Source organism: Stegostoma tigrinum, unplaced genomic scaffold (genome assembly GCF_030684315.1).
Source record: "Stegostoma tigrinum isolate sSteTig4 unplaced genomic scaffold, sSteTig4.hap1 scaffold_214, whole genome shotgun sequence".
NCBI lineage: Eukaryota > Metazoa > Chordata > Chondrichthyes > Orectolobiformes > Stegostomatidae > Stegostoma > Stegostoma tigrinum.
In genome coordinates, this window is record NW_026728151.1 from 51857 (window position 1) to 65117 (window position 13261).

Below are 13261 nucleotides of genomic sequence, written 5' to 3' on the forward strand. Positions count from 1 at the left end.
ATGTCTATTGCTTCAGCAAAATCTAACCAACTCTGAATGAAAATCAATGCTTAAGAAATATCCAAAACATCCGCTGTCCCCGTTGTGGCTTCCTCTACATTGGGGAAACAATGCAGAGGCTTGGGGACCGCTTTTCAGAACACCTACGCTCAGTTTGCAGGAAACAACTGCACTTCCCAGTCACTAACCATTTCAACTCCCCCTCCCATTCCCGAGAGGACATGTCCAACCTGGGCCTCCTGCAGTGCCATAATGACGCCACCCCAAGGTTGCAGGAACAGCAACTCATGTTCTGCTTGGGAACCCTGCAGCCCAATGGTATCAATGTGGATTTCACAAGCTTCCAAATCTCCTGTCCTGCCACTGCATCCCAAAACCAGCCCAGCTCGTCCCCGCCTCCCAAACCTATTCTTCCTCTCACCCATCCCCCCTCCCACCTCATGCTGCACCCCGATTTCCCCTCATCCCGCTCCCTTGACCTGTCCGGCCTCCCCAGACTGACCTATCCCCTCCCTGCCTCCGTACCCATACTCTCCTCTCCACCTATCTTCTCCTCCATCCATCTTCCATCCGCCTCCCCCTCTCTCCGTATTTGTTTCAGAACCCGCACCCCCTCCCCATTTTCTGAAGGTGGTTCTCGGCCCGAAACGTCAGCTTTTGTGCTCCTAAGATGCTGATTGGCCTGCTGTCTTCATCCAGCTCCACACGTTGTTATCTCGCATTCTCCAGCATCTGCAGTTCCCATCATCTCTCCAAAACAAAGGCTGCTGTCTTTCAAAACCCAATCTCAGATTTTGAAGATAGTCCTTACCCTGAAAAAATACCAAATATGTATAAAGAGGAAAACTGGAGGTGAAACCATTCAAAAAATTTTCATTGGCACAACAAATGTTCCAACTGTAAAAGCAGGTTAAGCACCTGTATATAAGGAAACTGTACTCAAACTTTAAACAGACACTTACAGCCAACAAATGTGAGAAATATCCATTTCTTGCTGGATTACCAATTTTGCTGTTGGGAAAATAGGCCTCGGCTTAGCAATGTACATTCAAACAAGATAGCACCCTCTCAGAACTCAACACTCACAGTCGTAGAGTTCTGTTTTCACAGGTTGGAGTATAATAGCATCAAGCACAATACACCAAATCTTCTTTGGTACCTTTTCCTTCCATAAAACTGCTTTTTGTAGATGCGCACAGAATTCATTTTATACACGTTGAACAGTTGCTCAGTTCAAGACGCCAGTTCCAGCACTTTGACTTGCATCTGCTTCATCATCCAAACAGAACAAAATAAAGACCCACTCCTTGTAAGTCACGTTTTCCATTTTTAGTGACAAGGTGAAGTGCGAGAACTGCTCACTTGATGTTAAAATCTCTTAAGTATGTGCCTATATATTTCAATTCTGTGAAATATGTGGAATGAGTTCGAGAGAAGGATTAATTTTGTTGCGCTGGGAGAGAGCTGGGACAGTTAAAATAGGTTGAATGGCCTCCTCCCATGCTAAAAATGTCCATAACTGTTCTTGGCCCTGCTAAATTGAAGTGGCCATCCTTTCATTGTGACTGTGAGACGCAGCATGTTACGATAGATGGCACCATGAAGAAATCCTTTGTTATTAATGAATTTTTCAGCACTCGGCATTCTTCCGAAGTCAAATGTTCGACATATACCTGTTGCGCTGACTTGGTTCCAAACAGTTATAATGTGGAGGTGCTGGTGTTGGACTAGGATGGACAGAGTCAGAGCTCACATGACATCAGGTTATAATCTGACAGGTTGATTTGAAATCATACAAGCTTTCGGAGTGCAGTCCCTTCATCAGGTGCGGTCAGGTAGAAAAACACACAGACACACAATTGATAAGCAGACAGATCAAAACATCATACAACTGGTGTGAGTGGAGTGTCAGATAATAAGTCTTCATCCAGGATGTTTGTTTGTTTGCAGATATTTTGTTGAAGAAACACACAACTTGTAGTTACAGTCAGTGTGGTATCTTATAAATTCTTGCTTTTGAAATAAAGGTTAAAACTCTAAGACAGATTCTGAACACAAGCCTCTCAACTACAAGTCAGAGTCTGGTCTGAGATGTCACCTTTTGTACATTCCTGTTGCGCTGCCTGATTATCATGACAACACAGCACTGACATTGGCTTTATAAACGCTTTACTTGCCTCTAACACTCTTGGTCACCTGTATAGAGTTATTATCTGACACTCCACTCACGCCAATTCTATGATCTTTTGATCTCTCTGCTGATAAGCTGTGTCTCTCTGCGGTCACCTCACTAACTGCACCTGATGAAGGGGCTGCTCTCCAAAAGCTTGTGTGATTTCAAATGAACCTGTTGGACGACAAGCTGGTGTCATGTGACTCTGACTTCAAACAGTTATAGAATGTGTTTTCAATCCTGTCGTGATTTGACAATAAGTCAACTTCTTAAAATTTATAAAGTGAGAATGTTAAGTGAAGTATGTCTAACCTTGAGCGCTTAAAAAAGGAAATATTACAACCATAGTCTAGTCAGACAGTAAAGACAGAAGGAATGATTGAATCGACTGTGTCTGACACCACACAATTAATCCCCCTGATGGAAGAAAGGTTGGCTGCGTTCTCTTTCTTCAGGAACATCCAGCTAGTACCACCTGACTGCTGCTTGTTTTATTCATCTGGTGTTCCATCTAATTCCTTGCAGTCTTGGTCAAACCTTCATGTAATTTATTTAAATTTTCAATAAAATAAATTTAACTTTATATTCCACAATTTTAACATCTCCTTTTAAGGTTTGAACGGTTCACTTCGTACACTGCACATGTTGTGTCAATAATTGGAGAACATGGTGGAAAAATCAAGATATATTGACAAGTAAACAAATGGCTAACTTCTGTTTCCTCGTCAGTAATGCCTTTTGAACAGAACATAAAGTTGCGCAACTATGTAGAGATAACAATTTAAAACTGGGAAGACCACTTTGTGGTCCCCACACCAATCTCTATTCACGACCTACTGATTGCATTACTCCGCCTTGGCAACAATGTAATATTACACTTGTCTCAGCACAACCTTGGCATCTTGTTTATCCCATGATGAACGTCCGACCACACATTCATGCAATCCCTAAAGCTGTCTCTTTACATCTTTTCAATCCTGCCTACCTGTCTTTTGTCTCGGCTCATTCGCAGTGAAACCTTCACCTGGAACTACTTCACTTCTGGACCTGACAATTCCAAAGCATTCCCTGATGGAGACCCACATTTGTCCATTGAACACTTGAGGTCGTCTAAAACTGCACTGCCTGAGTCTCAACTTGAACCAATTCCTATTCTCTGTACTTTCTACCTGACTGATACTGTTAACAGTAATTTTATTAAATTCTCATTTTTGTTTACAAATCGTTACTTGGCTATGCCTATCGCTATTTTGGTAATCTCCACCAGTCCAACCATACTTCAGGATATCTGCACTCGTCTAATTATGTCCTCTTGCCCACTCTTGATTTTAAACGGCCCACTACTAGTTGCCAAACATTTAATTGTGTCGGCTTCAAACCCAAGAAGAGACTTCCTGCACCTTCAGCGAGCAAACTCACATCCAGAACCTCAACCCAAGCAACAAATCCTCTCAAAACTCGCTAACTTCCTACACCTCTTAGCCTCTGTACATTTCCTCTTTTAAGGCATTTTTTCAAACAATCCTCTTTCATCAAGCTCTTGATCATCAGAACTAACAACTTAATAAGGCTCAGTTGTATTCTGGGGTCGTTAATACTCCAATCAGACGCCTTCAAAGTTTCCCTCCATTAAAGAGATTTTATAAGTGGTTGAAGTCATTGCCAAGCAGAGGGGGACGAATTGGGGAGTTATTTCAAAGAGCTACGATATGCCAAACAACCTCCTTCCACACTGGCCAACTCTGATTGTACAAAAACAAAAATGATTTTCAGACTTGGGAAGATCCCTCAAAAATGTCACAAGTAACCAGCTTTTGGGCAGAGTCAAGCTGCTGAGATGATAGACCAGGATTTAGGGGTACCAGGAGTGATAATATGCTGAACACAATCAAATTTTGAGGTTGTAGAATGATGTGGTCTTCGGCATTTTTGACACTTGGACCATTTTCCTTCCTTTCCACAGAACAAGTCAAATAGCGGCAGCACAATGTTGCATGGCCGCTCAAGCTTGCTCCACCGTCGATGATGATTGTGGCTGGTCTTCCACATCAATTCAACTTTTGCTCATATCTCATCCTCTTTTCAAAACATCGATCTATTCACGTGTAGTATCCCTCTTGCTAACTTAATGAGAATTCATTCCAATCAATGAACTCCTAACGCTGACCCACCCCACGTCAAAAAATTCAGCTGAGATCAGGAACTGATCTCGCCTGTATGGCTGAGCTGGCTTTTAAAAAGTTTGCCGGTGAGAGAGTCCCAGTGAGAAACATTCATTAAAAAAAAATAATTGCATGGATGGCTTCCAATCCTAAACTCTATTCAAATTCAGTTGGTTTGTGATGCAGACTGATGCCCTGCACAGAGGGCTCAATTGCCACACCAGTGAGCTGACCACAAAGGGTCTTCGCCTCAACCCCTCTATTTCCCTGAGGCATGGTGATCTTCAGGTTAAATCATAACCAGTTGTTTCTCTCGAAGGAGTCGCCAAATGGCGTGCTAAGACTTTACCTTTAACCCTGATAACATGGCAACAAGCAGATAACTCAGCTGATGTCACTGACTAACAGAATCCTCAACTATACTCATATTAACGATGTGATGTCATCAGAAGGCATGCTCAACTAAGTTTTAATTTGCAAATTAAGTTAACAACCATTCAATCAATATGACTGAAGTACTCATATTACTGATCGTCTCGATACAACATTGTGGTTACATCTGTTCATAAGTGAAGTGTAATGTAATTGCACTTACTGTGGTTTTATCAATGTGATCCTGCAATGAGTCAATAAGCAGGTCACTCACAGGTTGCCAATCAGTGTGGACCCCCTCAGCTGTTATCACATGAGCCTCAAGATCATCCAGAGCTTTCAGCAGTTCTTGAAGTTTCTCCAACGCCTTTTCCACCTGTTTCTGCCAGTTGCTCGCACGGATTTTCAGTTGTTCCCAATTTTCCTTCACTTCTATTGACTGTTTGCGGACAGCTTTGGCAATTCTCTAGGCTCTCTCTTCCGGGGCAGGTTCTGGAAATATGGAATGCAAATAATTGATCAACTATTCATGATTTTGATCGATAGATTTTCTTTCTAATCCCCTTTCCTTTAAAAGGTTTCTATGGACTTTCTCCTGAAATTGGGATATATAGTATAAGACGAAAGATTTTGGTGCAGGCACATCAATGATAAATTCTGTAATGAGCTGGCAGGTCGCGGAGCCATTAACAGAGAATCACAGACAACCAATACAAAGCCAAATAAAATTCTGCAGATATTTGAAATTTGTCACTACCAAGGAAACTTTAAAGAAGGAAAAGGATTAGTGACTAAATGGGTACAATTCTCAACAAAAGATTTGAAAAATCCTTTCAGGATATCTTTCATAGCTATGAGACAAACATCCAACACAAACCAACTTTCATCTTTCAGGACTGGCAAGTTAGAATGACAAACCCAAAGTCTCCCCTGCATAGTTCGCTCTAGAACTCACTTAATGAGGTTGTCAAGAGATGTAGAGATAACAAAGTGTGCAGCTGGATGAACACAGCAGGCCAAGCAGCATCTGAGGAGCACAAAAGCTGCCATGTTGGGCCGAGACCTTTCATCAGAAAAGGGGGAGGGGGAGAGAGTTCTGAAATAAATAGTGAGAGAGGGGGAGGCGGATCAAAGATGGTTAGAGGAGAAGATAGGTGGAGAGGAAACAGACAAGTTAAAGAGGTGGGGATAGAGCCAGCAGAGGTGAGTGTAGGTGGGGAGGTAGGGAGGGGATAGGTCAGTCCGGGGAGGATGAACAGGTCTCCGGGGCGGGAAGAGGTGAGGAGGTAGGAAATGGGGGTGGGGTTTGAGGTGGCAGGATGGGATAGGTGGGCTGGTTTTGGGATGCGGGAGGGGGAGGGGTGATTTTGAAGCTTGTGAAGTCCACATTGATACCATGGAGTGCAGGGTTCCCAAGCGCAATATGAGGTGCTGCTCCTGCAACCTTCAGGTGGCATCGTTGTGGCACTGCAGGAGGCCCAGGATGGACATGTTACCTGAGGATTGGTAGGGAGAGTCGAAACAGTTCGCGACTGGGAGGTGCAGTTCTTTAGTGCAAACTGAGCACAGGTGAAGCGGTCCCCAAACCTCTGTTTGGTTTCCCCGATGTAGAGGGGGCCACAATGGCAACAGTGGATACAGTCTACCACATTAGCAGATGTGCAGGTAAACATCTGTTTGATGAGGAAATTCTTCCTGGGGCCTGGGATGGGGGTGAGGGGGGAGGTATCGGGACCAGTGAATTTTAAACGTTGTGATGACAACATTTATGGATATGCAGGGAAAAGTGCTGGGTGTAGGGAGTGCTAGAGGGGAGTGTGGAGTGGATAAGGGGGTCACCTAAGGGTGGTGGGAAAAATGTCTTTGGTGGTGGGGTCGGATTGCGGATGGCAGAAGGGTCGGAGGACGACGCATTGAATCCGGATGTTGGTGGGGTGGTACGTGAGGGCGAGGAGGACACTGTTTTGGTAGTTATTATGGGGTGCGGGTGTGAGGGATGAGTTGTGGAAAACGCGGGTGACACGGTCGAGGGCGTTTTTGACCACTGAGGAGGGGGAAGTTCCGGTCCTTGAACAACCCTCAACAGTTTCTCTTTCAATTCCTCCCACTTCCTACAGACAAAGAGGGTGGCTAGGGTAGCCAAATGGGCCCAAGCTATGCCTGCCTCTTTGCAGGTTACATGGAACACTCCCTCTTCCGTACCTACATTGGCCCTCAACCCCACCTCTTCCTCCGTTACATTGATGACTGTATCGGCACCGCCTCGTGTTCCCACAAGGGGCTCTAACAGTTCATCCACTTCACCAACACCTTCCTCCCGAACCTGAAGTTAACCTGGACAATCTCTGATACCTCTCTCTCCTACCTGGACCACTCTATTTCCAACCACTGAGAAACAAATATCCATTTCAACTCCACCAATTCCCACAGCTACCAAGATTACACCTCCTCCCACCATATTCCTGCAACAATTCATCCCCTATTCCCCATTCCTTTGCCTCTGCATCTGCACTCCCAGGATGAGGTATTCTATTCCTGTATATCTCAGATGTCCTCATTTTTCAAGGACCACAACTTGCCCCGCTCTGTGGTTGATAACGCCCTCGACCGTGTCTCCAGCATTTCCTGCAACAAATCCCTCTCACCCCACCCCGCAACAACCACCAAAACAAAGTCTCCCTCGTCCTGACGTACCACCCCACCAACCTCCGGATACAACGCATCATCCTTCGAAACTTTCAGATTCTCTGGGAGGCTACGGAGGAGGTGGCGGAGCCTTTGGCCTTGATCTTTGAGTCCTCATTGTCTACAGGTTTCGTACCAGAAGGCTGGAGGGTTGCAAATGTTGTGCCCTTGTTCAAAGAGGGCAGTAGAGATGACCCAGGTAATTACAAACCCAGTGAGCCTTCCGTCTGTTGCGGGAAAAGTTTTGGAAAGGATTATAAGAGAGAGGATTTATAATCATCGAGCAAGCACCAATTTGATGGGAGATAGTCAACATGGATTTGTCAAGGGCAGGTCGTGTCTCACAAGCCTCATTGAGTAATTTTGGAAGGTGACCAAGCACGTGGATGAGGGTCGGGCAGTTGACGTGGTGGACATGGACTTCAGTAAAGCCTTCGATAAGGTTCCACATGGTAGGCTATTGGAGAAAACATGGAGACATGGGATTGAGGGAGATTTAGCAGGTTGGATTAGAAACTGGCTTTGGCTAAGGAGGCAACCAGTGGTGGTTGATAGAAAATATTCAGCCTGGAGTCTGGTCACTACTGGTTTGTCTCAAGGATCTGTTTTGGGACCACTGCTGTTTGTCATTTTTATAAATGACTTGGACGGAGGCATTGGTAGATCGGTTAGTCAGTTTGCAGATGACACTCAAGTCGGTGGAGTGGTGGACAATGTGGAAGAATGTTGCAGGTGACAGGTAGACTTGGATGAACTGCAGAATTGGGCGGAAAGGTGGCAGATGGAGTTCAATGCGGATAAATGTGAGGTGATTCACTTTGGGATGAATAATAGGAAGGCAGAATATTGGGTCAATGGAAAGATTCTTGGTAGTGTTGCTGTGCAGAGGGTGTCCATCTATGTCGATCCCTGAAAATTGCCATCCAGGTTGATAGTGCTGTGAAGAAGGCTTACGGTGTTTTAGGTTTTATCGGCAGTGGGATTGAGATCCAGAGCAACTGTCCAAAAAGCTGGTGCGGTCTCATTTGGAATATTGCGTACAGTTCTGGTCGCCCCATTACAGGAAGGACGTGGAAGCATTGGAAAAGGTGCAGAGGAGATGTTGCCTGGTCCGGAGCGAAGGTCTTCTGAAGAAAGGCTGAGGGACTTGGGTCTGTACTCATTGGAGAGAAGGTGGTTCAGAGGGGATTTAATGGAGACATACAAGATGATCAGTGGATGAGACAGGGTGGACAGTGTGGGTCTTTTTCCGAGGATGATGACGTCAGCTTGTATTAGGGGGCACAGCCAAACAGTGAGGGATAAAAGATTTGAGATAGATATCAGAGGCAGGTTCTTTACTCAGAGAGTGGTAAGGATGTGGAACCCCCTGCCTGACAATGCAGTTAGCTCAGCCACATTAGGGGCATTTCAACAGTCCTTGGATAAGCATATGGATGATAATGGGATCGTGGGGGATGGGCTTAGATTAGTTCACTGGTCCATCCACATCATCGCAATGAGCAAAAAAGCACACCGTTGTCTCGACTTGCCAGGAGGCTAAGGCAATTCCGTGTGCCCACAAGGGCAACTTTCATTGATGTACCACAGAAAGCATCCTATCTGGATGCATGTCACAGCACGGTTCCTCTAGCAAAACAATCCCTAATTATTATGGCTCCTGCCTTTCTTCTTCCAGGCAGAATTGGTTCTGCTTTGTCATAACTAATTCGGGAGAAAATCCACGCTCAGTCTGAGTTAATTCTTCCAACAATTCAGATACCATGGAATACTGAGCAATGAGTTGGTGTGTGAGAAAAAGAGAGACAGAGAGAGAGAGAGACAAAGCCAGAGAGGTTGGGGGGGTGGGGGAGGGAGACAGAGAGAGACAGCGCGCGAGAGAGAGAGAGAGCGCGAGAGAGAGAGAGAGCGAGAGCGAGAGAGAGAGAGCGAGAGAGAGAGAGCGAGAGAGAGAGAGTGAGAGCGAGAGCGAGAGAGAGAGAGCGAGAGCGAGAGAGAGAGAGATGGGCGATGAGGGAGAGAGGTAGAGACAGACAGACAGAATAGGTGACAGAATGTGAGTGTGTGAGCGCCTGCATCAGACAGTGAGAGAGATGTTGCTGAGGTGGAGATAGTTGAGAGTGTCCATCACCAACAATCTCTCCTGGTCCACCCAGATCGTCGCAATGGGCAAAAAAGCACACCAAATGTCTCTATTTCCCCAGCAGGCTAAGGTAATTTGGAGTGTCCACAAGGTCAACTTTCATTCATGTACCAGAGAAAGCATCCTATCTGGATGCATGTCACAGCATGGTTTGGCAACAGCTCTTCCTAAGACCACAAGAAACTACAGAGTCATGAACACAGCATAGTCCATCATGCAAACCAGCCTTCCATTCGTCGATTCCACCTCTACTTCCCGCTGCCTCGGGAAAGAAACTGACATAATCAAAGGCCCTTCTCACCCCACAATTACACTCTCTTCTCCCTTTTTCTGAAGGGAAGATGTAAAAAAAGTTTGTATACATGCGTGAAAAGATTCAAGAACAGCTTCTTCACTGCTGTTATTGGACATCTGAATAGGACACTGAAAAGCTTAAATCTAATTTTGATCTTGCTCTCTGTGCATCTTCTCTGTAGCTGTCACTATGTTCCGTTTCACGAATGCGCCTTGTTTGATATCACCTGTCTATACTGCATGCAGAAGAAAACTTTTCACTGTACCTGGGCACATGTGACAATGATGACTCAAATCAAGATAATAAAATGTGAAGCTGGATGAACACAGCAGGCCAAGCAGCATCTCAGGAGCACAAAAGCTGACGTTTCGGGCCAAGACCCTTCATCAGAGATGCTGCTTGGCCTGCTGTGTTCATCCAGCCTCACATTTTATTATCTTGGATTCTCCAGCATCTGCAGCTCCCATTATCTCTGACTCAAATCAAATTGATTGTGTGCAAGAGAGAGGTGAGCATATGATTGTGCTCAAGAGTGCAAAGACAGTGCATGAAAGTGTGTGTGTGCGCACGACAGAATGTGTGTGCCAGTGACTGTGCTTGAGAGTGTGTGAAAGGGAGTTAGCACAAGAAGGGAGTGTTACAGCATGCATGAGGGCGTGAGTGTGTCTGTAAGTGTGAGTGAGCTTGACAGCAAGTGAATTTGCAAACCTAAGTGTGTGAAGGAGAGATTTGTGGTAGTGTGTGTGTACTTGAGAGTAAGAGCATTGGCAAAAGATCCTGCGACAGTGCATGCAAGTGTGCCACAGAATGTGTGCAAGACCGTGTACGACTGTGTGACGGTATGGAGTATGAATGAGTGAGAATGTGACAGAGTGTGTTCGTGAGAGACTGTGTTCCTGACTTTTTTTTGTGTGTGTGTGTAGTGTGTTTGTGCATGAGGGACAGAATATGCATGTGCAACATAGTGTGACTGTGAACCTCTGTTGGTGCCTGTGAGTGAAGTGATGGGGGAGAACAGGGCGAGGAGAGATAAAGACTGACAGAGAGAGACAGGAGAGAGAGAGCGAGAGAGAGAGAGAGGGGGGGGAGAGAGAGAGAGGGAGAGAGAGAGAGAGAGAGAGAGACAGAGGGAGAGAGAGGGAGAGAGAGGGAGAGAGAGGGAGAGAGAGGGAGAGAGAGGGAGAGAGAGGGAGAGAGATGGAGAGAGAGGGAGAGAGAGGGAGAGAGAGGGAGAGAGAGGGAGAGAGAGAGAGAGGGGGAGAGAGGGGGAGAGCATGAGAGAGAGATGAGATGAGGAATTAGAAATGATGAGTGGTCAATACCTGGAGGAAAAAAAGAACAGTGTGTGAGTGTTAAGAGAAGCCGCTGGATGTAATATGGAGGCTATTGTTTTATTGATTGTACTCAATGAAAAGCAAGTGTCACCTCTCAGTGTTAGGGGACAGGAGATGTGCATAAGAGAAGGAGATATAGTCAGCCTTGTCAGAGACAGCAGACATGTTGCAAATGCATAGAAACTGATATTAAAGCTTTCTTGTCAATGTGTAAAGAGGTGAGACAAATATGATGAGTCAATATTGTACCTTTGCGCTCAGTAAAATCATGGAATCATGAATCAGAGAACCCTTACAGTGTGGAAACAGGTCGGTCAGCCCAACATGTCCACACTGCCCCTCACAGCATCCCACCCAGAGCCATCCACCTATAACTCACCTAACCTACACATCACTGAACACCTTGGGAAATTTAGCATGGCCAATCCACCGACCTTGCACATCTTTTGACTGTGGGAGCAAACTCGAGCACCTGGAGAAAACCCATGCGGGCACACGGAGAATGTGCAAACTCCACACAGAAAGTCACCAAAGGGTGGAATTGAGACAGCGGTGTTAACCAGAACCACTGTGCTCTATATTATGTCAATTCAGCTGCAAGCATTTTTTTTTAAAGAAGGGAAACTTACCATCGTCACAGGATGAGAGTGGTTTCAATCTTCTATCAGTTTTGAGAACCTTATCCATATCTGCCTTCACAAGGGCAAGGTGATGGTAATGGTGTGAGACCGGTTAGTATGCAGCAGCTCGCCATGTAAAAAATTAACGGCACTTTCATTGCTTTTTTCCTAGGGGCATAACAGAAAGACAAGAACATGAAAAAATCCTGAAATCTTTCTCCAATTTCAATCTCAAAGGGACCATCCGTTCCTCAAAAGTCATAACCAAACTGAACATGGGCCTCCTGCAGTGCCACAAATGATGCCACCCCAAAGTTGCAGGAACAGCAACTCATATTCCGCTTGGGAACCCTGCAGCACAATGGACATGGCTGACAGCTCTGTCAACCACGAATGCAAGGAATGCTCAGTTGAGGAGGAATGCAGACATTTCGGAATCCCTCCAGCAGAAGATGATATCATTAGAACAAATGGATCTGCCTGGACAGTCCTGTTTGTAGATTTTGGGAAGTAAGACTCTATTGTTTGTCATCAAGGATATGGTTGAGTGATCATATTCAGACTGAAGAGACCAAGAATGTGAGGCTGGAGAATGGGTGCAGAACCATGCCTCTCGGAATTCCTGTGCGTGTCTATGCTTGGCTTGGGCTACTACGGTTACCTTGTCGCAGTGTCCTCTGAGAGGCGTGATTCTCCACCCATAATGCAACCAACAAACAGATACAATTGGACCCCCACACACAAACCCATACAGATCAAAACCGGAAATGACAGTACTCATGGTAACAGACTGGACAGTGTCAATTCCAGACAGAGTAGAATAACATCGTTTCATTGGAGGCTGTACCCATGATGTCACCGATCATGGTGACGAAACGTCTGAATGAGAAGAAGCCAGCTCGGCGAGCAAGTTCACAACCTCAATCAGAGAACTGGCTGTTTTGAACTACCTTGTTCAAGAGTTTCAGCTTTGATCTTGAATGTTAAATCTCGCTCCCACATAGGGATGGAGGATTACTGTTAACAGCTGCATTCTAACTAATTCATATCGAATCATTATTGTTTTGACCAGTCTTCGGGTCAGGCTCCCTCGGTGACTGAGTCTCCCAAATTGTTAAGTTCCCTCGTGAAAGACTCCCCTTCTTTACACACCCAACTAGATCCACCTCAGTTGGTATGAATTAAGCTGATTAAAAAGGATCTTTGTCTTGTGGATACCTTCCTATGTTTCAGAAGGAGTCAAGATAACTCAGGGTGACTCGGTGACTCAGTAGTTAGTAACGCTACCTCACAGCACCAGGGACCTGAGTTCCATTCCAGCCTCGGATGACTGTCTGTGTGGAGTTTGCACATTCTCCTCTTGTCTGTGTGGGTTTCTGCTGGGTGCTCTGGTTTCTTCCCACAGTCCAGAGATGTGCAGGTTAGGTGGATTGGCAATGCTGAATTACCCACAGTGCCCACGGATGTGTAGGTTAGG

General features: G+C 45.5%; 1 long non-coding RNA gene across 1 annotated transcript; it reads right to left on the reverse strand.

Moving 5' to 3' along the window:
• Positions 1–636: 636 nt before the first annotated feature.
• LOC132207933 (uncharacterized) lies at positions 637–11827 on the reverse strand. The gene is made up of 3 exons (XR_009444022.1): positions 11794–11827; positions 4931–5199; positions 637–812 (listed from the first exon to the last, which is right to left on the reverse strand). It is a non-coding gene; the product is annotated as an uncharacterized LOC132207933 (long non-coding RNA).
• Between the last annotated feature and the right edge of the window lie 1434 nt (positions 11828–13261).